Genomic DNA, 25412 nt, shown 5'->3' on the forward strand with positions numbered 1-25412 from the left:
GAATGAAACCGATTCTGAGGAGTAGTCCATGGTGAGTTTGATGGTGGGATGGAACTTGTTGATGTTATCGTGTAGTCTGTTCAGTGATTCTTCGCCGTGGGTCCATAGGAAGAAAATGTCGTCGATGTATCTGGTGTATAGCGTTGGTTGGAGATCCTGTGCAGCGAAGAAGTCTTGCTCGAACTTGTGCACGAAGATGTTTGCGTATTGGGGTGCGAATTTGGTCCCCATGGCTGTTCCGTGTGTTTGGGTAAAGAACTGGTTGTCGAAGGTGAAGACATTGTGGTCAAGGATGAAGCGGATGAGTTGTAGGATGGCGTCTGGAGATTGGCTGTTGTTGGTGTTGAGTACTGAGGCTGTCGCAGCGATGCCGTCATCGTGGGGGATACTGGTGTAGAGTGCCGAGACATCCATCGTGGCGAGGAGTGTTCCTGGTTCAACTGGTCCGTGGGTGCTGAGCTTCTGTAAGAAGTCTGTAGTGTCGCGACAGAAGCTGGGGGTTCCCTGTGCGATGGGTTTCAGGATGCCCTCGACATATCCAGAGAGGTTCTCACACAGGGTTCCGTTGCCTGATGCGATAGGACGCCCAGGTGTGTTGGCTTTGTGTATCTTTGGGAGGCAGTAGAAGTCTCCCACGCGGGGAGTACGTGGGATGAGAGCATGTAGGATGCTTTGAAGGTCTGGATCGAAGGTTTTGATCAGTCTGTTGAGTTGGCGGGTGTGTTCTTTGGTCGGATCTGCGGGTAACTGTCTGTAGTGTTCCTGGTTGTCCAGTTGTCGGTATACTTCTTTGCAATAGTCCGTTCTGTTCTGTATGACGATGGCACCTCCTTTGTCTCCTGGTTTGATGACGATGTTGCGGTGACCAGTCCAACTCCGGCATCTCCAAACCAATCCAATTGTAGTCTTCGGATCCATTCACGTCCCAATAATGGTGGTCCTCCATCTCGTAGTATATACATGTATAGTTTCTGTGTTTCCATTCCGTTATATTCAACTGGCACCCTTTTTTTTCCTCTGGGGTAGACCTTTTGCCCCGTCTATGTCTTCAATACAATGGACGTGTCCTTTAAGGGTATGTGTGAGAATAGCCACTCATAGTCTCGTCGATTCATGACAGTTAGGGCTGATCCTGTGTCCAATTCCATCTTCACTGGGGACCCTGCTATCATGAGGGTGACCCAAATGGTTCGGTGATCTTCTTTTGTGATCACGTTGTGTAACTTTAAACAACTTAGTCGTCTGCTCCCGGAGTCCTTATCACTCTCCTGATCTTCTGAACTACTATCTGTCAGTTTCTTTACTTTCCTGTACTGTTCCTTAGTAGTTCTTGTCGTGTTGGTCTTCTTTCCCGACCTGCAGACTCTTGCTATATGTCCCATTTTCCCGCATTGCCTGCATATTTTGTCTTTAACCCAGCAGTCCTTCTGCTCATGGGTTGTTCTGCCGCAGCGATAGCACTTTTCGGCTCCATACGCCATTTCGTTGGCGCTGTATTCTTGTGGTTTCTGTTGTATTTCCGCAGCTCCCCGTGCTGCTGCTTCGTAGGATACTGCCACGCTGAAAGCCTGTTCTAGCGTCAGGTCCTTTTTTGAAAGTAGCCGTTTCTGGGTTCCTTCACTCTGGAGCCCGCAGACAAACTTATCCCATAAGGTGTCTGCCAGTCCTGCTCCGAACTGGCAGTGCTTCGATAACTTGCGTAGTTCCGTAAGATAGTCAGCATTGCTCTCATCTTTGTGCTGGTTTCTTTTATGGAACTTGAATCTTTCTGCCATCAGCAGTGGTGTAGGGCTTAGATGTTCCTGTAAGATATGAACAATCTCCTCAAAACTTTTCTCCATTGGTTTAGCTGGGGTAATTAAATTCCGCAATAGGCCGTACGTACTCGCACCCATCAGATTTAATAATACCGACGCCCTCTTTCCATCAGCCACCTCATTTGCCTTGCAGTACACTTCAACTCTTTCCACATACGTGGTCCAGTCTTCTACCTCGTTGTCGAAAGCAGTGATACTGCCACTTTTTGGCATCTTGGGCGATTTAAAATGGCGCCTCCCGCGCTTTTGATTCTTCCCCAATGGAATAAAATGGCGCCTCCTGCGCTTTTGCTTCTTCCCCAACGGGATTAAATGGCGCCTCCCGCGCTTTTGCTTCTTCCCCTTACTGCCACGCTGCTCCTAGCGTTCTACGGGGTAATGGCGGCGACCCGCAGCTTCGGCGCGTCTCGCTTTCCTTCCCCCCCATTTAGTTTCTCTCCGCTGTTGCGCCCTGTGCGCTCCACCCTCTCTCTCTTGTTTTCTTTTCCCGGCGACGCTGCACGGCCCGATTTGTAGAGCCGCTCGATCGAGCTTGAGCCCGCCGCAGTCCGGAAGGGTCAGCGCGCTACCTGCTACCAGCACGATTCGCTGGAACCACAGTCTCTCCCGCAATTCTCCAAACACCGATGGATTCTTTGGGCGGTTGCCCTCGGTCGACGCCCGTTGCTCAGACTACGACCTTCCAGGACCTTCCTTTCAGGCGAGATCCCCGTGAGATGATGCCACACTGCAGGTGAGTTCGAACTTTCTCGTTGCCACTGTAAAGTCCGCGCCTCAATAATACACGGACTTCGGGAGAACAGTTTAACAGGTACTTTACTGAACAAGAGGCAGCTTGAAACTGAAACTACAGAAGCCTGCTAGGGCCTTTTATACAGGGGTGGTCACTGCCGGTACTGCAGTCTAAGACCAGTTATTCCCTTAAAGGTACATACACAACAGGTTCGGACTTCAAGGGTTCTGGTGAGACCACTTGCTCCCAGTCATGGGTGTTGTCGTTGCAATCCCCCTTGGCCTGCAGCATGACAGGGAGATGGAGCAGAGGCAGCAAAGACGAGGACAAGCTGCTCACAGAGGGAGGAGGAGGAGGCAAAGGAGGGCTCTCAGCAGGATGCCTTACCCACCTAGGGTCATCCAAGAGCAATTCTCTTATCTCAGCCTGAGCCAGGAGCAGAGTCTAAGGTGTCTACACTTTATGAAGGAGGTGCTCACAGAACTCTGCCACCTCTTGTAACCAGACCTGCAGCCTCACTCCAGGGCAAGGACAGCGCTGCCAGTGGCTGTGAAGTTGACCATTGCCCTGAATTTCTTTGCGTTGGGATCCTTCCAGGCTGGAGCAAGCGACATGTGTAACATCTCCCAGTTCGCCGTTCACTGCTGCATAAGAGAGTTGACAGACGCTCTTTATGCCAGAAGAGGGAACTTCATTGTCTTCTCTCTGATCAGAGAGAAGCAGGCGGAGCGTGCACGTGGCTTTGCCGGGATAGCGGGCTTACCCATGATGCAGGGTAACATCAACTGCACACACATGGCTTTGTGGGCACCATATATAAATGCTGAGTTGTGCCGCAACCGCAAAAGTCACCACTCGCTGAATGTGCAATTGGTATGTGACCATGCTTAGCACATCATGATGGTGAATGCCCGGTATCCTGGCAGCAGTCATGATGCTTTTATTCCGCGCCTGTCTGGTGTTCCCTCACTCTTTGAGTCACTGTGACAAACCAGAGGGTGGCTACTGGGCGACAAGGGCTATCCGCTGACCATCGCTGCCATTTTCGAATGCCATGCGTTAGCCTACACCCTGTCTTAACCTCGCACAGCTGAACATGAAATTAAATGGCATGAAGGACTGCCACCAGCACTATTTAAAGGGATCATGACCTACTTACAGATTAGTTGCTGAATTATTTCTTCAGGCTGCTGCTGCAATTGTACGGGGGAGAAATTCGGTATCGCCCCGTTTGGGGCGCAATTATCGGCCGGGCGCAAAGTTTAGCGCCTGGCACTAATTATCGCCTCCGACTGCAAATTGGCTTCTATTGCCCCTGGAGGTGATTTGAGCGCTAAATCAGGCGCTACACACCTCTCTTAAGGCACAAAGGCCGAGGAGCGAGGCGCTACCTCAGAGCGCTGGCGAAGCTCATGTGATGTCAGTCAGCAATGGAACACAGACACACTGGCACTGGCCAGTTCTTAAAGGGACGGTTCGATCTTGCTTTCCAACCACACCCTGCTCATTGCAGCCTTGAATCTCAGCCTGGAGAGACCTGTACATCAATTCTACGTGAAAGAACAATGGAGAGGCCCAGGGAAAGAGCTCAGAGTGCAGCCCCCACAGTCTCTTCTAAATCGATGCAAGGAAGGTCAAATCAAAATGAACATGCAAAGTGCTGCGCAGTACCCAAAACTCCTTCACATAGCGTTGAATCTCTCCGGAAGTCCCTCTCTCTCTCTCAGAATGCATGGTGCAAAAATGTCGCCGACAAAAAAGGCAGGAAGTGGCCGCATTTAAATAGCGCTCTCCCAGTCCCTTCCTGACTGCAAAACGTTCCACTCTGCCAGTCGTTGCTAGCGGTAGGCGGAAAGGCAGGGGGCGCCACTCAATATCTGGACCAGGGCGCTACCGGGGCATTGCACGCTCGACTGACATCACGATCTGTGGGCGCAGGAGATCGTGGTGGTAATGTTTAGCGCCGCCGCAAAATGTCTGGTCAATTTTGCGAGCGGCGCAAACATCGCCGCACCTGGGTGCTAGTTGCTTTGCGCCCTCTTAGGGCGCTAACGGGAGGCACGAATCAACCGAATTTTTCCCCCTACATGTTTTTGGAGTTTTTCTATACTTGCCTAAAGTTTGAATAGTCTACAGGGAGAGTTCTGGCTGATGCTGACGTACTTTATTGTTGATTTAAAAGCTTGTGCTGAAACAAGTTGCTTCCAGACATGGGTGGCCTGGGAGGGCTTCTGATGGGCATTGAGCATGACTGGGAGAATGAAGAGAGGCCTCGCAGAGCAGTTCAAACTGTTAGAAGAGGGAGGAGGAGGAGCAGGAGACCATATACGCTGTTAGATCCGTGGTTCAGTGGATAAAGAATTACACGGATGCTGTATATAAGCAAACAACAGGTCTTTATTGGAGGAGGGTCATCTCTAGACTGGAGTACAGAGGCATGCGCACAGCTTATATACCGGTGTGGTTACTGCCGGTACTACAGTATACAGGAGCTGTAAAAAGTAGTTCTGACTTAAAGCACATACACTACAATTCCTCCCTTTTTAGATTAATAATACCCCCTTAATATTCAAATAACAATTACATTTTTACATGTACATTCAACAACAAAAAGTCCATTTATAGATTCAGTCTTTGGGGCGGCTTCCTGACCCTTTCGGGATAGCGCCTTTCCGGAGGTTCTTGTTCTTGGTGCAGAGGCAATTCTGACCCCTTTTCATTGGGTAGTTCATCGGGTTCCATTGCTACTGGGTCTGAAGTAGATGCTACCGGTATGTCGGGTTCATCCCCAGGTACTCGAGACATGGGGTTGACGCCTTCCTGTGACGCTAAGATCTGATCGACGTGGCGTCTCACAATGTTCTCCCCTACATCCACTGTGTACATTAATGGCCCCTGCCTTGTACATATCGTTCCGGGTTGCCATTTCTCTGTTCGATAGTCACGGGCCAAGACTGGTTGCCCCACATTGAAGCTCCTTGTCGGCTTCTCGTTGATGTGCTGGAATTGTTTGTCCTTAACATTTCTTCGCACATTTGGTCTGAGCAAGTCCAGACGAGATCTCAACCCTCAGTTAAAGAACATCATGGCCGGGGTCTGGTTGGTAACTGCATGTGTCGCGTTTCGGTAGGCTAATAAGAAATTGTCCATCTTATGCTGTAGTGGAATTTCCTCATCGCACATGGCCTTTATCGCCTTCCTACAGGTTTGTACGAACCTCTCAGCCAATCCATTGGTGGCTGGATGATACAGGGCGGATGTGTAATGCCTTACCCAATTCCTTTTCATAAATTTTTGGAACTCGTCGGACACAAACTGTGGTCCATTATCAGAGCAGATCTGCTCTGGCAAACCGTTTCTGGCAAATATGGTCCGTAGGACTGCAATCGTTTTCTCTAGTGGTTGAAGACATCTTTATCACCTCAGGCCACTTTGAATGAGCATCCACTGCTATTAAGAACATTGAGTCCATGAATGGACCAGCGAAATCAATGTGCACCCGTTGCCATGGAGAGGAGGGCCACTCCCATGGGTGTAGAGGGGCATGTGGTGGTGCATTTTGGACCTTCTGGCATCCTAAGCAGCTTAGTTAGGTCTTCGATTTGTTGATCGATTCCCGGCCACCACACATAAGCCCTAGCAAGGCTTTTCATTTTCACTCCCCCCAGATGACCTTCATGTAGCTCATTTAGCAGTCTCTCCCTTAACTTGGGTGGAATCACCACTCTGGATCCACACATCACTGTCCCCTGGCATACTGACAGCTGTTCTCTTCTGGATGAGAATGCTGGCAACAGTGAGTCGCCATGTGTTGGCCATCCCATCACCGTCAATTCATATACCCATGACAGCGTCGGATCATTCCGGGTCTCCTTCTCTATATCCGCGTTTGTTACTGGCAATCGTTCAATTATCGACAAATAAAATATCTCGATAGGGTCCACTGCTGGTGCTTCCTCCACCGTAGGCAGTGGCAGGCGCGATAGCCCATCAGCGTTCGCATGCTGTTTCGTGCCTTTTTATGTCACTTTCACCCTTATTTTTCCTTTGGGGTAGACTTTTTGCCCCGTATACGTCTTCAAGACAATCTCTGTAGCTTTCAAGGGTATGTGTGAAAATAGCCGCTTGTAGTCTCTTTGATTTATGACTGTTAGAGCTGACCCTGTGTCCAATTCCAGTTCCACTTGGACTCCGTTTATCTTGAGTGTAACCCAGATAGTCTGGTGATCCTCTATTTCGGTTACATTATGTAGTTTCAGACAACCCAGCTCCTTGCTTCCAGAGTCTGTGTCACTTTTCTGTTCGTCTGAACCACTGTCCATCACCTGGTGTACCTTATTGTACTTCTCCTGTGGAGATTTCTTACTGTTGGTTTTCTTCCCAGACCTGCAGACTCTTGCTATGTGTCCTGCTTTCCCACACTGTCTGCACACTTGGTCCTTGAACCAACAATCTTTCTGGTCATGTGTTGTTCTGCCGCAGCGATAGCACTTCCCTGTTCCATAGGTCATTTCGTTGGTGCCGTATTCTTGCGGTCTCCTTTGTATCTCTGCAGCGCGCCTTGCGGCTGCTTCGTGTGATACTGCCATATTGAAAGCTTTGTCCAGCGTAAGGTCCTTTTCTGATAGAAGCCGTTTCTGGGTTCCTTCACTTTGTAGCCCACACACAAACTTGTCCCTTAACGTGTCTGCTAGTCCCGCTCCAAACTGGCAGTATTTCGATAGCTTGCGCAGTTCCGTTAGGTACTCGGCATTGTTTTTGTCTTTGTGTTGGTTCCTTTTATGGAACTTAAATCGTTCTGTTATCAGCAGTGGTGTGGGGCTTAAGTGGTCCTGTAGGATTTCTACTATGCTTCCAAAATCCTTGTTTACTGGCTTCTCTGGGGTTATTAGATTTTGCAGTAACCCATAAGTTTTTGCACCCATGGAATTTAACAGAACCAGTGATTTATTAGCATCTGGCACTTCATTCACCCTGCAGTACACCTCAATACGTTCCACATATGTTGCCCAATCTTCGACTTCATTGTCGAACGTAGAGATACTGCCACTCTTCGGCATCCTTGGTTGTGCGTTAACTATCCCCAATGGCGCCTCCCGCGCTTCCCCTTCTTCTCCGCTGGCACAAAATGGCGTCTCCCGCGCTTTCCTTCCTTCCCGCGCTCGCCCGTCTTCTCCGCTGCGGCTTCACAAAATGGCATCTCCTGCGCTCTTCCTTCTTCTCCGTGGCTCAATGGCGCCTCCCGCGCTCTCTCTGCTTCTCCGCGGCTCAATGGCGTCTCCCCTTGCTTCGCCCCGCGGACCCTGATCAGCCCGTGGTCCCTGGCTGTGCTCTGCGCGTTCTTCTCTTGATATTTGTCGACGCCGCTCAGTCTAGAACCCGACTGTTTCTTACCCTCTCTCTCTCCGGTTTGCAGTATTTTTCCTCGACGCCGCTCGGTGATCAATCCCCGGCTGCGCCCTGCTCTCTTCACCCTCTTTCTTACCCCGTCGACGCTGCCCGGCTCCCTCTGCCGTCGGTCGGCTCCAGCCGCCGCTGCTCGGGAAGGGTCTGCTCTGGACCTGTCGTCGGTCTCTTACTGCTCGTTGTGGCTGGGGAACCAAGCCCGGCTCTCCACAGCCTCCCCAGCGAAGTTGGATCTCTGCCTGACTGCTGGGTGGTTGCTCGTGGTCGACGCCCGTGTTCCTGGACTCGACTATTTTTTTTTTTTTAATGTTGCAGGTAGATTCGCATCAGCACTCGTCGCCACTGTTAGATCCGTGGTTCAGTGGATAAAGAATTACACGGATGCTGTATATAAACAAACAACAGGTCTTTACTGGAGGAGGGTCAACTCTAGACTGGAGTACAGAGGCATGCGCACAGCTTATATACCGGTGTGGTTACTGCCGGTACTACAGTACACAGGAGCTGTAAAAAGTAGTTCTGACTTAAAGCACATACACTACATACGCCATGTGTCTTTAGGAACAATTCTCTTACCTTAACTTCAGCGAGGATCAATGCTTGAGACCAATGTTCCCCTTAAAGCTCCGCGGCTGCGCAGTGTTTGGAGGTTCAATGTACGCTGCACACCGGCTTTTATATGAGAAAAACAACGCATGCGCGAATGTTTGAATGGGCCGTGCAGCCCATTATAGGGCCCGCGCATCGGAAAAAAAATAAGAGAGAACATTGCTTGAGACATCTTCGCTTCACAGAAGAGATCGTAACTGAAATCTGCCAACTGCAGCAGCCACAATTGTAACCTCAAAGTAGGGCAAGGACAACATTGCCTGTGGCTGTCAAGGTGACCGTGGCTCTTAAGTTTTATGCGTTTGGCTCCATCCAGGCTTCTTCTGGAGATATAAGCAACATCTCGCAGTTTGCAGTGCACTGCTGCATAAGGGAGGGCACTGAGGTGCTCTATACAGAGAGATACCTTTGCCTCATTCCCTCTTGCCTGAAACAAGCAGGCAGAGTGAACATGAGGGTTTACATGGCTTGCAGGCATCCCCATGGTGCAGTGTCCCATTGACTGCATGCATATTGACTTGTGTGCACCTCATGTGAACTCGGCCATTTTACTGGGCTGAAAGAGATTCCACTCCTTCAATATGCAGGTGGTGTGCGACCACAGGCAACTTATTAAGCAGGTGAATACCTGTTATTCTGGCAGTAGTCACGATTCCTTCATTCTGCGGCAGTCCTCGGTGCCACTTGTATTTGATCCACCATGGCAAGTCAAAGACTGGTTACTGGGTGATAAGGGTTATCGACTCATGACATGGCTCATAACTCCAGTCCGGAACCCATGCACACGTGCACAGCAGGCCTACAATGAGAGCCATGCTGCTACATGGAACATTATAGAGCACACCATCGGCATCCTCAAACAGCGCTTCCACTGCCTGGATCACTCTGGAGGAGCCCTGCAGTACCCAGCTGAATGGGTATCAAGATTTGTGGTCGTATGCTGAGGGAACAGCCCTTGCCACCACCTATCAGATGAAAAGCTGAAGAACAGGAGCACGAGGGAGAGGAGGAGGAGGAGGAGGAGGAAGAAGTGGAAAAAGTGGAGGAAGTGGAAGTGCAACAGGAAGTGGAGGAATACAAAGAGGAAAGGAGGATACAACATAGACAGCCCCTTTCTGCCGGGCTCTACATGATCAAATAATTCACGAATGATACCAGTAACTGCAACCACACCTCCCCATTCACCAACAGTCCCACGCTCTTTACCTTTCCTCTATCACTGACCATCACATTGTCCTCTTTCCAACAACACAAAAATGACATAATGCATACAAAAATAAACTAATCATCCTTTTGCTTTTCCTTATTGCCTGTCTTCTGTGTGCCTTTGCCTCTCCTAGTGTTCCTATGAGGTGCTTCCCCAGTGGCTGCTGACATCAATTGAGGAGACTGCAGATGACCTTGGAGGGTGACCTCGAGCAGCTCTGGGCCTAGAAGGCTTGGCTTCAGACTGCACCATCTCAGCCTGGGCTGCAGCAGTCTGGGCTGGCTGGCTGACAGGCAACAGCAAGGGCACTGGTGGAGTGGCAGGGGTGGGAACAGGAATGTTGTCATCCTGAGAGAGGACAGCAGGTTGGTGCTCCACGGAGCTACTGCCACTCCCCAAGGGCGGCGCCTCAGCAATCCTAGTAATCTGTTGGAGAACAGATTGATGGACTGCTGTGACACCCTGCAAGCCCCTTTGAACAATAATATCCAGAACTACGATAGCAGCAGTCTGAGCTTCCTCTGCAGCACTCAGACCTTTGATTGAAGCTGTTTATGCTGCAATGGAAGCTGTGACATTGGCCATCAGATGCTGCATCATGGTGGGTTCCACAGGTGTGCTGATGGAGGTGACCACTTATTCCATGTTGAAAAGGATGGGCTCCAAGCTCTGCGCAATGTCCTGTGCCAAGTTGGTGCTGAACTCTTCCATGCTCCTTGATATTGAGCGCAGGCTTTCTGGCAGGCTTTCCATTGCACCAAGCATTTAGTTATGTACAACCAGCAGCCTTCTTCTGTAGCCTAGCCCATTGAAGTCCTCATCTGACTGCTCTGCAACAGAACTAGTGTGCGACCTGCGCTATCCTTTCCGCCTGCCCTATCTCCTGCGTACTGGTGCCCGGTGTCTCACCACATGCAGATCCCTCTTCTATCCTAGCCTCTAAAATACCCGCAGTGTCAGTGTCTGAGCTCTAGTGGCTGCGAGTGTAAGATTGAGTGCTGGTGTCTCTTCATCTTCACTGTCTTCTTCCTCTTCCTCCACTGACTGGGAAGGTTCCAGTTCTTGGGCATCTGAAATGAAAAAGGGACAAGGGTTGGGTTGTGGTGAGGGGAAAGGAGAAAGTAAGAAGTGCATGCTTACACCATCTGTAGCTTGTGAGTCAGAAGAGATTGTGGGATGAGGGAGAAGTGAGATGAGAGTAGGACGATTAGGTATGTAGATACCACCATCATCGATCCCTCCAGCCCAGCCAGTGGCTACGGCCTCAGTGATGCCCCTTCCCATGATGGCCAGCACTGCCTCCTCCATGGGGGTTAAGACATGCAGACGTGCTTGTCCTCCTTTGCTGCTGCCTCCTGTTATGCGCCACATTTTCCTGCAAGAAATAGGGAAATGTGTCAGTGAGTGTTGTGCAATATGTTTGGATGATATGGCTGTCATGGTTGAACAGCTGGCAGTGTGTGCGAGCTGTGAGTTGTGGGCGTGAAGCTTACAACAGTGCTAAGTGTGTGCGGGTGAAGTGAAGCATATGAATGGTAGGGTTGAGTACTGATTGATAGAGATTGTTGGTGGGTGGGTGATGGGGCTGTAGTGAATTGAGCAATGGCTGAGGCTAGTGGTACAAGGGTGGGGTTGTGGTGAGGGGAAGGAGCAGGTAAGAAGTGTGTGCTTACACCATCTGCAGTTGGTAGGATGTGCCATTTGAAGATGAACTTGCTCACCTTGACAACTCGCGTCAGATCCTTAAACGTCTTCCTCAACTGCATCCATGTTCTTGGAGCAGCACTCCTGCCATTGACCTCTGCTGTTACTTGTTCCCACTGCCCCCTGAGCATATGTCTGGATGGCCTCCAGCCCCCCTGCGGATACAGGACATCTCTCCTTCTTTCCAACTCTTCCACCAAGACCTCCAATGCAGTGTCTGAAAACATTGGTGCTCGGTCTCTCAGCCGTTCCTCAAAGTACAGCACAGATTCAGTTTTCAAATGACTCCCATCAATTCTTGCAGCCACAACCACCTCCCCTTGAAGAGGTGCAGGCTGCCTTTAAGTAGCGCTATCCACTCGTGATATCGACCCCTCTGCTGATGCGTGCAGCCAATGAACAGCTCGGGGAGCATTGGCTGCATGCAGCAATTATGTAAAGCAGCAGGCAGCACAAATTTAATGTGCTGCCTGCAACGCAAGGAATGGGCATGGGTTAATCGTGTACTGCGATCCCCACACCCATTTTCAGGGGTTATCCAATTTAACCCTCGTTGTTTGGTGGGAACTCAACTTTCCTGAGGACTATGTTTCAATCTTATATATATTATGGCATCAGGATAATTGGATTACATTACATAGGATTACATAGGATATACGGCCCAACCAGTCCATGCCAGCATTTATGCTCCACTCGAGCCTCCTCCCGTTTTTCCTCATCTAACTCTGTCAGCATAACCCTCTATTCCCTTCTCCCTCATATGCTTGTCCAGCCTCCCCTTAAATGCATACTATTTGCCTCAACCACCCCCTGTGGTAGTGAGTTCCACATTCTCACCACTCTTTGTGTAAAGAAGTTTCTTCTGAATTTCCTGTTTGATTTCTTGGTGACTGTCTTATACTGATGGGCTCTAGTTATGCTCTTCCCCACAAGTGGAAACATTCTCTCAGTATCCACGCTATCAAAACCTTTCATGATTTTAAAGACCTCTATTAGGTTACCCCTCGGCCGCCTTTTTTCAAGAGAAAAGAGACCCAGCCTGTTCATCCTTTCCTGATATGTGTACCCTTGCATTTCTTGTATCATCCTTGTAAATCTTCTCTGCACCCTCTCCAGTGCCTCTATATCCTTTTTATAATATGGCGACCTGAATTGTACGCGGTACTCCAAGTGTGGGCTAACCAAGGTTCGATGCAAGTTTAGCATAACTTCACTACTTTTCAATTCTATCCCTCTAGAAATAAACCCTAGTGCCTGGTTTGCTTTTTTATGGCCTTGTTAACCTGTGTTGCTACTTTTAGTGATTTGTGTATTTGTAGTCCGAGATCCCTTTGCTCCTCTACCTCACCCAGACTCACACTCGCCAAGTAATAAGTGACCTCCCTATTCTTCCTACCAAATGTAATACCTCACATTTATCTGTGTTGAATTTCATTTGCCAATTATATACCCATTCTGTAAGTTTATTAATGTCTTCCTGTAATTTGTTGCAGTCCCCCTCAGTATTGACTACCCCCCCAATTTGGTATCATCCACAAATTTAGAAACTGTGTTTTTGATTCCAATGTCTAAATCATTAATATAAATTGTGAACAACAGTGGTCCCAGCTCTAATCCTTGTGGAACACCACTACCCACCTTCTGCCCCTTTACCCCTACTCTCTGCTTTCTGTCTTAAAGCCAGCTAACTATCCATTCTGCTACTTGTCCCCTGATTCTGCATTCTCTGACCGTATTCATTAGTCTATTATGTGGTACCTTATCGAAGGCCTTTTGAAAGTCTAGATAAATTACATCTACTGCATTACCCTTGTCTATTCTTTCTGTTACCTCTTCAAAAAATTCAATGAGGTTGGTCAAGCAAGACTTTCTCTTTTGAAATCCATGTTGACTATTCATTATTATATTTTTGGCTTCTAGATTTTCTTCTATTTCTCCTTTAGTAGGGATTCCACTATTTTCCCGACCACCGATGTTAAGCTGACTGATCTATAATTCCCTGGACATGACCTATCTCCCTTCTTAAATATAGATATTATGTTAGCTATCTGCCAGTCCTCTGGCACTACAACTTTTTCTAACAAATTATTAAATATGTGTATCTTTTTCCTAGATTCTTTTAAAATGCATGGATGTAATCCACCTGGACCAGGGTTTTTTCTTCTTTGAGTTTAATTAGTTTAGTTAATATATCTCTTCTTTTTATTTTAAATGTAGTTATTTCATTACTAATCTTAAGATCCAATGTCATGTCCACCTGTTCTATCTCCATGGTAAATACTGATGCAAAGTAATTACTTAATATTTCTGCCATCTCTCTATCACTGCCTGTGGTTTTATCCTCTCCATCCCTTAGTGGCTTGATTTCCATCTTTTCTTTTCTTTTTTTTTGATGTGCCTGCGAAATATTTTACTATTTTGTTTTATGTTCCTTGATAATTTCATTTCATAGTTCCTCTTTGCCTTCCTAATTGTTTTTTTGACTTCTTTCCTAATCTCTTCATATTTTCCCTTATCATGCTGTCCTGCTGTCCATGTACTTAATGTATGCCTCTTTCCTTACCCTCAAATTTTTCCCTTATGGCTTTATTCATCCATGGTGTCTCATTAGTGTTTAGCTTGTTCTTGTTTTTTAGTGGAATATATTTTTCCTGGACTCTGTTGAACACCATTTTAAATGTTTCCCATTGCTGTTCTACATCGTTGTTTGACAATATTGTTGTCCCCAAAACATTAGTGCATGCTCGCTCGCATGTTCAGCCATTCCTCCAAGTATCACAGCACAGCACAGATTCAGTTTTCAAATGACTCCCACCACTTCTTGCAGCCACAATCACCTCCCCTTGAAGAGGTGCAGGCTGCCTTTAAGTAGCACTATCCACTTGCGATATCGACCCCTCTGTTGATGCGTGCAACCGATGAACAGCGCGGGGCACATTGGTTGCATGCAGCAATTATATAAAGCAGCAGGCAGCACAAATTTAACATGCTACCTGCAACACGAGGAATGGGCGTGGGTTAATCACGTACTTTGATCACCACACCCATTTTCGGGGCTTATCCAATTTAACCCTCATTGTTTGGTGGGAACTCAACTTTCCGGAGGACTATGTTTCAATCTTATATATATTATGGCATCAGTGTTACGTCCGTGTATAAGAAGACACAGACTGCGGAGAATGGTACAATAGGTGTTTACTCAACGTGGCTCAGACTGCAACTGATCTGTACAGATTACTACTCCGCATTATATACAGGTGTGGTTACTGCCGGTACTACAGTATACATGAGCTGTAAAAAGTAGTTCCCCCCTTAAAGGTACATACATTACAATTCCTCCCCTTTTAGATTAACAGTACCATAACACTCATTTAACAATTAAATATCAAACTAATTACAATTAACACTTTTAACATGCAACATTAGCTGAAAATAGTCTATTTATAAATTCAGTCTTTGGGGAGGCTTCCTGATCCTTTCTGGATAGCGCCTTTCCCGAGTGTCTTGCTCTTGGTGCGGAGGCGATTCTGGCCCCCTGTCGTCGGTTGGTTCATCAGCTTCCGATGCTACTGTTTCTGGGGTAGATGCTACCTGTATGTCAGGTTCATCACCAGGTACGTATGGGCGAGGCATGGGTTGACTTGTTCCTGTGACTCTAGGATCTGGTCAGCATGGCGTCTCACGATGCTCTCCCCAACGTCCACTGTGTACATTAGTGGGCCCTGCCGTGTGCATATCGTTCCTGGCTGCCATTTTTCTGTTCGGCAGTCGCGGGCCAAGGCTGGTTGCCCTACATTGAAGCTCCTTGTTGGCTTCTCATGGATGTGCTGGAATTGCTTACTCTCAACATCTCTTTGTACGTTTGGTCTGAGCAAATCCAGGCGAGATCTTAACCTTCAGTTAAAGACCATCATGGCTGGGGCCTGGTTGGTGACTGCATGTGTCGCATTCCGGTAGGCGAACAGGAAATTGTCCACCTTGTGCTGCAGCGGAATGTTGTCATTGTACATAGCCTTTATTGCCTTCTTAAAGGTTTGTACGAACCTCTCAGCCAATCCATTTGTGGCTGGATGATACGGGGCGGATGTGTAATGCCTTACCCCATTCTTTTTCAAGAACCTCCGGAACTCTTCGGACACAAACTGTGGTCCATTGTCGGAGCAAATCTGTTCTGGCAAGCAATTCCTGGCAAAAATGGTCGGTAGGACTGCAATAGTTTTCTCCGTGGTGGTGGAGGACATTTTGATGACCTCAGGCCATTTCGAGTGCGCATCCACGGCTATTAAAAACATTGAGTCCATGAATGGACCAACAAAGTCAATATGCACCCGTTGCCATGGAGATGAGGGCCACTCCCATGGGTGTAGAGGGGCCTGTGGTGGTGCATTTTGGACTCTCTGGCATCCTGAGCAGCTCTTGGTCAGGTCCTCGATTTGTTTATTGATTCCCGGCCACCACACATAAGCCCTGGCTAGGCTTTTCATTTTTACCCCTCCCAGATGACCCTCATGAAGCTCATTGAGCACTCTATCCTTTAACTTGGGTGGAATTACCACTCGGGATCCACACATCAAGGTCCCCCGGCACACTGACAGCTGTTCTCTCCTTGTCGAGAATGCTGGCAACAGTGAGTCACCATGTGCTGGCCATCCCTTCACTGTCAAATCATATACCCGAGACAGTATCGGGTCATTTCGGGTTTCCTTTTCGATACAAGCGTTAGTTACCGGTAGGTATTCAACTATAGTCGAATGGAATATTTCGACAGGATCCACTGCTGGTGCTTCCTCCGCAGTAGGCAGTGGCAGGCGTGATAGCCCATCAGCATTTCCATGCTGTTTCGTGCCCTTATATTCAATCTCATAGCGGTGCGCCCCTAGAAAAAGTGACCATCTTTGTAGTCGTTGCGCAGTCATCACCGGAACGCCCTTCTTCGGATTAAAAATGGAGACAAGAGGCTGGTGATCAGTCAGCAAGGTGAATTTCTGCCCGTGCAGATAGTGATTGAACTTTTTCACTCCCCACACTAGGCTGAGGGCCTCCCTGTCAATCTGGGCGTAGTTACGCTCGGCTGAGGTTAGTGATCGTGACGCAAAGGCTATTGGCCTCTCTGAGCCGTCCGAGAATTTGTGCGACAGCACCGCTCCAATGCCGTAGGGTGACGCATCACATGCCAACCGAATTGGTAATGCTGGGTTGTAATGGGCCAATACCTCTTTCGATGTGATTAGTGTTTTGCTCTTCTGGAAAGCTCGTCTACATTCGTCACTCCACTTCCATGGCACCCCAGTTTGCAGTAGGGTGTTCAGTGGGTGTAGTATTGTAGACAAATTTGGCAAGAACTTATGGTAGTAGTTTACCAGCCCGAGGAACGACCTCAGTTGTGACACATTTTCCGGTGCTGGAGCCTTGACTACTGCCTCAATCTTCACTGGGGACTTATGTAACCCCTCTTTATCGATAACGTGGCCACAATACGAGATTTGTTTTCTAAAAAACTCGCATTTGGGGCGGTTAGCTCGGAGCCCATATTCCTGCAATCTAGTGAGCACCTGCTCCAGGTTGGCAAGCTGATCACTGTCATTTTCGCCCGTGACCAGGATGTCATCCAAATAACACTGGGTCCCTGGGATCCCTTGCAGGACTTGTTCCATTGCCCTCTGCCAAATAGCCGGAGCTGATGCTACCCCGAATACCAGCCGGTTGTATTGGTAGAGACCTTTATGGGTGTTGATTGTGAGGTATTTTTTTGATGCTTCTTCTACATCCATTTGCAGATACGCCTGGGCCAGATGAATCTTAGTGAAGCGTTTCCCTCCAGATAGCGAGGCGAAAATATCTTCAATCCGCGGAAGTGGATATTGTACGGTGTGAAGGACCGGGTTCACTGTTACCTTCAAGTCCCCACAGATGCGAACCTTCTTTGGTTCCCCAGGCGTGCTGCTCAACGACTTTTTCATCACAGGGACGATGGGTGTAGCCCACTCGCTCCAGTCTACCTTGGACAGTACACCTGAACGTTCCAGACTCTCCAGCTCTGCTTCGAAGGCTGGGCGGATCGCATAAGGTACCGGTCTGGCCTTAAAAAATTTTGGCCTTGCGTTTTCTTCAATTTTAATCATCGCTGTCATGCCTTTTAGTGTTCCGAGTCCTTGCTGGAATACTTCTTTCGCGTCAGTTAGGATCTTTGACAGTCGCCCAGGTGTGACGTCGTCATCCTTTTTGTCAGCCACAGTCAGTGCATGTATTGAATGCCAATCCAGTTGTATTTTCCGGATCCATTCACGTCCCAGTAATGGTGGTCCTCCATCTTGCAATACATACAGGTCTAGTTTTGGTGTTTCCTTACCATTATATATAACGGTCACCCTTATTTTTCCTTTGGGGTAGACTTTTTGCCCCGTGTACGTCTTCAAAATAATTTTTGTATCTCTTAAGGGTATGTGTGAGAATAGCCGCTCGTGGTCCCATCGGTTTATGACTGTTAGGGCTGATCCTGTGTCCAATTCCATCTTTACCTGGACTCCTGCTATCTTCAGAGTGACCCAAATGGTTCGGTGATCCTCCGTTGTGATCACATTATGTAGTTTCAGACAACTCAGTTCCCTGCTTTCGGATTCGTTATCACTCTTTTGTTCGTCTGAACTATTCTCCGTCATCTTATGTACCTTCTGGTACTTTCCTTTGGTAGCTTTCTTATTGCTGGTTTTCTTTCCTGACCTGCAGACTCGTGCTATGTGTCCTACTTTTCCACACTGTCTGCACACTTTGTCTTTGAACCAGCAATCATTCTGGTGGTGTGTTGTTCTGCCGCAGCGATAGCACTTCTCTATTCCATATGACATTTCGTTTGTGCCATATTCTTGTGGTCTCTGTTGTATCTCTGCAGCGCCCCGTGCTGCTGCTTCATATGATACCGCAATGCTGAAAGCCTTTTCTAGCGTAAGGTCCTTTTCAGATAAAAGCCGTTTCTGGGTTCCTTCACTTTGAAGCCCACACACAAACTTGTCCCTTAAGGCATCTGTCAGTCCCGCTCCAAACTGGCAGTGTTTTGATAGTTTGCGCAGTTCTGTTAAATAATCAGCATTGCTTTCATCCTTATGCTGGTTCCATTTGTGAAACTTGAATCTTTCTGCTATCAGTAGCGGTGTGGGGTTTAAGTGTTCCTTTAGTATCGTTACTATGTCTTCAAAACTCTTTTCCATTGGCTTCGTTGGGGTTACTAGATTTCGTAATAACCCATATGCAGTGTCCGCATATCAATAACACACGGACTGCAGGAGAACGGTAATAAGAGGTGTTTACTGAACAGAGGGTATGCTGGAACTGAAAGTACAGAAGCCTGCTACTGCTTTATACACAGGTGTGGTCACTGCCGGTACTACAGTGTAAAAGCAGTTCTCTCTTAAAGGTACATACACAACAATTCCTCCCCTTTTAGATAAACAGTACATAACATTCATTTAACAATTGAATAATAACTAATTACAATTACAATTTTCTTTGTACTATATACATCAGCTGAAAGTAATCATTTATAAATTCAGCCTTTGAGGAGGCTTCCTGATCCTGTCTGGATAGCGCCTTTCTCGAGTATCCTGTTCTTGCGGCGGAGTCGATTCTGGCTCATTGTCATTGGTTGGTTCGTCAGCTTCCAATACCACTGATTCTGAGGTAGACGCAATCTGTACTTCGGGTTCATCACCAGGTGCGCCTGCTCGTGGTATGGGTTTGACTTGTTCCTGTGACTCTAGAATCTGGTCAGCATGGCGTCTCACGATGCTCTCTCCAACGTCCACTGTGTACATTAGTGGTCCCTGCCGTGTGCATATCGTTCCTGGCTGCCATTTTTCTGTTCGGTAGTCGTGGGCCAAGACTGGTTGCCCTATCTTGAAGCTCCTGGTTGGCTTTTCATTGATGTGCTGGAATTGCTTATTCTCAACATCTCGTCTTATGTTTGGTTTGAGCAAGTCCAGGCGACATCTTAACCCGCGGTTAAAGAACATCATGGCTGGAGCTTCGTTGGTGACTGCATGTGTCGCATTTCGGTAAGCGAACAAGAAATTATCCACCTTGTGTTGCAGTGGTATGTTGTCGTTATACATCACCTTTATTGCTTTTTTAAAGGTTTGAACAAACCACTCAGCCAATCCATTTGTGGCTGGATGATATGGGGCGGATGTGTAATGCTTTACCCCATTATTCCTCAAAAACCTCCGGAAATCCTCGGACACAAACTGTGGTCCATTGTCGGAGCAAATCTGTTCTGGCAAGCCATTCCTGGCGAAGATGGTCCATAGGACTGCAATAGTTTTCTCTGTGGTGGTGGAGAACATTTTGATGACCTCTGGCCATTTCGAATGTGCATCCACGGCGATTAAAAACATTGAGTCCATAAATGGACCAGCAAAATCAATGAGTACCTGTTGCCATGGAGATGAGGGCCACTCCCATGGGTGTAGCGGGGCCTGTGGTGGAGCGTTTTGGTCTTTCTGGCATCCTGTGCATCTCTTGGTCATTTCCTCGATTTCTTTATCGATTCCCGGCCACCTCACAAACGCCCTGGCTAGGCTCTTCATTTTTACCCCTCCCAGATGACCCTCATGAAGCTCATTGAGCACTCTTTCTCTCAACTTGGGTGGAATTACCACTCGGGATCCACACATCAAGGTCCCCCGGCACACTGACAGCTGTTCTCTCCTTGACGAGAATGCTGGCAACAGTGAGTCGCCATGTGCTGGCCATCCCTTCACCGTCAAATCATAGACCCGAGAGTGTTGGGTCATTTCGGGTTTCCTTCTCTATACTTGAGTTTGTAACAGGTAGACATTCGACTATGGTTGAATGGAATATCTCAACAGGGTCCACTGCAGGTGCGTCCCCCACCGTAGGCAGCGGCAGGCGTGACAGCCCATCAGCGTTTCCATGCTGTTTCGTGCCCTTATACTCTATGTCGTACTGATGTGCCCGTAGAAAAAGGGACCATCTTTGCAGCCGTTGCGCCGTCATCACCGGAACGCCCTTCTTTGGGTTAAAAATGGAGACAAGAGGCTGGTGATAAGTCAGTAAGGTGAATTTCTGCCCGTGCAGATAGGGATTGAACTTCTTCACCCCCCACACCAGGCTGAGGGCCTCCCTGTCAATCTGGGCGTAGTTGCGCTCGGCTGATGTTAACGAGCGTGACGCAAAAGCTATTGGCCTCTCTGAACCGTCAAGGAATTTGTGCGACAGCACCGCTCCAATGCCGTAGGGAGACGCATCACATGCCAACCGAATCGGTAGTGATGGATTATAGTGAGCCAATACTTCTTTTGAAGTGATTAGGCATTTACATTTCTGAAAGGCACGCTTACACTCATCACTCCATTTCCATGCCACTCCAGTTTGCAGCAGGGCATTCAGCGGGTGCAGAATTGTAGACAAATTTGGCAAGAACTTATGGTAGTAGTTCACCAACCCGAGGAACGACCTCAGTTGTGACACATTTTCCGGTGCTGGATCCTTGACTACTGCCTCAATCTTGTCTGGGGACTTATGTAACCCCTCTTCATCAATCACGTGGCCACAATACGAGATTTGTTTTCTGAAAAACTCGCATATGGGGCGGTTGGCTCGTAGCCCATATTCTTGTAATCTAGTGAGCACCTGCTCCAGGTTGGCAAGGTGTTCACTGTCATTTCCGCCCGTAACCAGGATGTCGTCCAAATAACACTGGGTCCCCGAGATCCCTTGCAGGACTTGTTCCATTGCCCTCTGCCAAATAGCCGGGGCTGATGCTACCCCGAATACCAGTCGATTATACTGGTAAAGGCCTTTGTGAGTGTTTATCGTGAGGTATTTCCTAGATGCTTCTTCCACCTCCATTTGTAGATACGCTTGGGCCAGATCAATCTTCGTAAAGTGTTTCCCTCCAGATAGTGAGGCGAAAATAACTTCTATCCGCGGAAGTGGATATTGTACTGTGTGAAGGACTGGGTTCACAGTTACTTTAAAGTCCCCACAGATGCGCACCTTCTTCGGTTCCCCAGGCGTGCTGCTCAATGATTTGTTCATTACAGGAACAATGGGTGTGGCCCACTCGCTCCAGTCCACCTTGGCCAACACACCCGAACGCTCCAGACTCTCCAGCTCTGCTTCGACGGCTGGGTGGGTCGCATACGGTACCGGTCTGGCCTTAAAAAATTTGGGGTTTGCGTTATCTTCAATTTTTATTGTTGCCGTTACGCCTTTTAGAGTCCCAAGTCCTTGCTGGAACACCTCTTTCGCGTCAGTTAGAATTTTTGACAGTCGTCCAGATGTGGCGTCGTCATCTTTTTTGTCAGCCACAGTTAGCGCCTGAATGGAATGCCAATCCAATTGTATTTTTCGGACCCATTCACATCCCAATAATGGTGGTCCTCCATCTTGTAGTATATATAGATACAGTTCCTGTGTTTCCTTGCCGTTGTATTTAACGAGCACCCTTATTTTTCCTCTGGGGTAGACTTTTTGCCCCGTATATGTCTTTAAGACAATGGACGTATCCTTCAAGGGAATGTGTGAGAATAGCTGCTCATAGTCTCGTCGATTCATGACTGTTAGGGCTGATCCTGTGTCCAATTCCATCTTTACTTGGGACCCTACTATCATGGGGGTGACCCAAATGGTTCGGTGATCCTCCTTTGCGATCACGTTGTGTAGCTTTATACAACTTAGTCCCCTGCTCCCGGAGTCATTATCACTCTTCTGGTCTTCTGAACTACTGTCCGTCATCTTTTGTACTTTCTTGTACTTTTCCTTAGTAGTTCTTTTAGTGTTGGTTTTCTTTCCCGACCTGCAGACTCGTGCTATGTGTCCCATTTTTCCACATTGCCTGCATACCTTGTCCTTAGCCCAGCAATCCTTCTGGTCATGGGTTATTCTGCCGCAGCGATAGCACTTTTCTGCTCCATATGCCATTTCATTGGTGCTATATTCTTGTGGTTTCTGTTGTATTTCCGCAGCTCCCCGTGCTGCTGCTTCGTAGGATACTACAACGCTGAAAGCCTTTTCTAGCGTCAGGTCCTTTTCCGAAAGTAGTCGTTTCTGGGTTCCTTCACTCTGGAGCCCGCAGACAAACTTATCCCTTAAGGTATCTGCCAGTCCTGCTCCGAACTGGCAGTGTGTCGATAACTTGCGTAGTTCGTAAGATAGTCAGCATTACTCTCGTCCTTGTGCTGGTTTCGTTTATGGAACTTGAATCTTTCTGCTATCAGCAGCGGTGTAGGGTTTAGATGTTCTTGTAAGATATTGACAATCTCTTCAAAACTTTTCTCCATTGGTTTAGCTGGGGTAATTAAATTTCGCAATAGGCCGTACGTTCTCGCGCCCATCAAATTTAATAATACCGACGCCTTCTTTTCAGCGGGCACCTCATTTGCCCTGCAGTACACTTCAATTCTTTCCACATACGTGGTCCAGTCTTCTATTTCGTTATCGAAAACAGTGATGCTGCCACTCTTCGGCATCATGGGTGGTTTAAAATGGCACCTCCCGCGCTTTTCCTTCTTCCACAATGGATTAAAATGGCACCTCCCGCGCTTTTCCTTCTTCCCCCTGCTGCCAATGCTGCTCCTCGCGTTCTAACAGGTAATGGCAGCGCCCCGCGGCTTTCTGCGCGTCTCTTTTCCTTCCCCTTCTTTCTTTTTTTTCCAACGCTGCCCGACTCTTGAGCACCGGCCGAGTCCTGTGCGCTCCACCCTCTCTCTCTCTTTTTCTTCCCGACGACGCTGCTCGGCCCCCTTACAGAGCCGCTCGATCGAGCTCAAGCCCGCCGCAGTCCGGAAGGGTCAGCGCACTACCTGCTACCAGCCCGATTTGCTGGGACACCTTGACTGGAGAACCAGGCCCAGCTCTCCACAGCTTCCCCTGCGATTCTCTGAACTCCGATGGATCACTGGGCGGTTGCCCACGGTCGACGCCCGTTGCTCTGGCTTCGACCTCCAAGAAGCTTCTTTCCAGGGATGGATCCCCGTGAGGTGCTGCAGTACTGCAGGTGAGTTCGAACCTGCTCGTCGCCACTGTAGTGTCCGCGTATCAATAACACACGGCCTGCAGGAGAACGGTAATAAGAGGTGTTTACTGAACAGAGGGTATGCTGGAACTGAAAGTACAGAAGCCTGCTACTGCTTTATATACAGGTGTGGTCACTGCCGGTACTACAGTATAAAAGCAGTTCTCTCTTAAAGGCACATACACAACACCATACGTCTTTGCACCCATTAAATTTAACAATACCGATGCTTCCTTGTCATCTGACACCCCATTTGCCTTGCAGTACACCTCTATTCGTTCGACATATGTAGTCCAATCTTCGACTTCATTGTCAAATGCAGTGATACTGCCACTCTTCGGCATTTTGGGTGTGGTTTAAAATGGCGTCTTCCAATGGCTTAAAATGGCGTCTCCCGCGCTTTCCTTCCTCCCCCGCTGCTGCCGACGCCGCTCCCGGCAGTTCTCGTGTCAATGGCGGCACCCTGTAGGTTTTGCGCGCTTCTCCTGCGTGTCTTTCTCTCCCTCTCTCCGACGCTGCTCGGCCCCTGAACACCGGCTGCGCCCTGTGCGCTCTGCCCTCTCTCTCTCTCCCCCGTCGACGCTGCTCGGCCCTTTGCTGTGCCGCTCGGTCGGGCTCTAGCCTGCCGCTGTCCGGGAAGGGTCTGCGCACTACCTGTTGCCAGCCCGTTTCGCTGGACCACCTCGACTGGAAATCCAAGCCTGGCTCTCGACAGCCTCCCCCGCAATTCTCGAGTCTCTGCTGGATGACTGGGTGGTTGCCCGTGGTCGACGCCCGAGTCTCTGGCCTTGACCTCCAATCCACTGATCTCCAGGAACGAATCCCCGGGAGGAGATGCAGAGTTGCAGGTAGGTTCGAACCTGCCTCGTTGCCAATGTTACGCCCGTGTATAAGAAGACACAGAATGCGGAGAACGGTACAATAGGTGTTTACTCAACATGACTCAGACTGCAACTGATCTGTACAGATTACTACTCCGCGTTATATACAGGTGTGGTCACTGCCGGTACTACAGTATACATGAGATGTAAAAAGTAGTTCCCCCCTTAAAGGTACATACATTACAATCAGGATAATTGATAATACTCAAGGGAAATATGTTCAAGGAAAGCTGCTTCCACTTTCACAGAGGTAGGAAGACTTGAGATATTTTCTTGTACTTGGTGACAGAAAATATGACTGCATCCTACAAATAGTTAATGATAAAATGATCACTAGTTTACCTGCCAAGCATTTGCTTTGTTACAGTTTCCTCAATTGGCAGGGACTTTATGCTCAGATACGAGACAAGTAAATATATTTTCTTCTGTGTAAAGTTTAAAAAATAATTATTTTACTGAATTGTCATAAACCAATTGCAGTTTAGTAAATAACGGAGGCAGGAAGTCTTGTGGATCCTTTCAAGGGGGTGGAAGTGCAGTGGGGTGCGACTTCCACCTGCTGCTTTGGCCAGCTGGTGACCTCATCCCTTATACCAGAAGAGGGGTTATTTAAGCATTCAGGGCAAAAACACTGAGCCTGTGACAGTACAACAGAGGCGGGGCACTTGAGGCTCTTATCAGGCAGAAGATTAAAGGCCAAAGGAAAAAAAACTTAATTCACCTTGGGAAACATCTGGACTGCAGTTTTAAGATTAATCGATCCTCAGTGTTCTTTATTGTTGAAGCTGGTCAGAAGGCACGGAATGCAACCCATGACTGTTCTCAGCAGGAGTCAGTTTTACTGGGCCTATCAGGGACCAGCTTGATGGAATCCTGTGGGTAGCCCAGGAACAGCTGCATACGAGCTCCCAAAGCTGGCTGTGGAAATAATGGGGACAGGTCTGAGAAGCGCTTGTTCCCCCTGCACTGCAATTTGAAGGCGTTCTTATATAGGGCAAAGATCCATCGGATTCGGGTCCTGCCC

The sequence above is a fragment of the Somniosus microcephalus genome, chromosome 3 (genome assembly GCF_052327205.1).
Source record: "Somniosus microcephalus isolate GS21.2 chromosome 3, FLI_Smic_1.0, whole genome shotgun sequence".
Taxonomy (NCBI): Eukaryota; Metazoa; Chordata; class Chondrichthyes; order Squaliformes; family Somniosidae; genus Somniosus; species Somniosus microcephalus.